Source organism: Propithecus coquereli, unplaced genomic scaffold (assembly GCF_000956105.1).
Source record: "Propithecus coquereli isolate 6110/MARCELLA unplaced genomic scaffold, Pcoq_1.0 Scaffold27, whole genome shotgun sequence".
Classification (NCBI taxonomy): Eukaryota; Metazoa; Chordata; class Mammalia; order Primates; family Indriidae; genus Propithecus; species Propithecus coquereli.
This window is the reverse complement of record NW_012148285.1, coordinates 10769689-10771008: the sequence shown is the minus strand read 5'-3', so window position 1 is coordinate 10771008 and position 1320 is coordinate 10769689.

Sequence of the window (1320 nt, the reverse complement as noted above, 5' to 3'; positions counted from 1 at the left end):
ACTAAATTCAATTTTAAATTTAATGTAGTTAAATTTAAGCCTGATATGTCATTAAAAGAACTGGCAAAAGACTATTCTAAATGTTTACAGTTTGAAGAATAAAAAAGGCATTCAAAAGTAAAAGAATTTAGAAGAAATGAAAGCAAATCTGTTTGACATGAAATGCTAAAATTTTGGTTGATAAATAGCACTTTATGTCAACAAAAAAACTTCAGTTTAGATTTAGTCCCGCTTTACCACATTTTAAAAAGTAGTATTTTATAAGATTCATTTGCTTGGTGGCATTATCAATCTTATCTAGGCAATAGCCAGAAACCAGACATGAATATTCCTATTAAAGCTACTTGGCAACTTTGGCGAATTCAGTGTATCAGTCTTTTGGCAAAATGGATTTGTACAACCTGAATTTCTGTGAGTTGGTCATGAGATGAATTGACCAAGAACTAAGTGTTCTATACAGATTATTTTATTCAATTTTCCTAATAAACTTATGTTCTCTGTACTACTATCCCCATTTACAAATGAGAACATGGGTGTTTTAGCCAGATGGGTAATTTAAGATATTAACTCGGCTGTGTAAGCCCAGAGCTTGTACTCTGCACCCTAGAGCTAACTCTCTAGATTCCCACTAGCGCTTTGCTACTGGTGACCATAGAAACTGACACATCAGCCATCGCTTCCTCCAGGAAGCCTTCCCTGACTTCCAAGCGTAGGTTAGATATTCTCCTCTGCGTCCTCAGTGAACCCTGATCATGTCTCCATCTTGGCATGTATGTCCTGCTTCTTCCCCACAGTATCATGAATTCCTGGAGGGCAGGACCGTGATCTTTTTCATCTTGGTAGCCCCGGCACCTAGCAAAGGATCCCGGCACGGAGTAGGATGCAGCTGGGTTTTAGAGTTTATCCAATCTTGTGTACTCAGAGGGAGAACTTGGGCTCTTTTGCCCTATATTCCCTTAGCTTTGGTGTAGGGGCTGGGCTACGGTCTTTAACAGACGTACCCAAACAGCGACCCGATCAGTTGTGTGGAGTCCCCCCGCTCCCTTTACAAACTTGGTTCCTCAAAATGGGAGGGGGGGTAGAGTGGTTGTAGGCTGCAGAATTATTCAGTGTCACTCCCAGGAAGGCAAAAAAGAATAAAAGAGGCTTAGGGAAAATGCATTTCTCAGTTTCTCTCTCTCTCTCTCTCTCCTTCCCACCATCTTATTTTCTTCCTTAACATAATCCGTAATCCTATCAGTCTCCGGTTCTCTCCCATGATGAGAAAGTAACTCCAGGAAAGTAGGGGTCTTGCTGACTTGTTCTGTAGTGTATATTTAG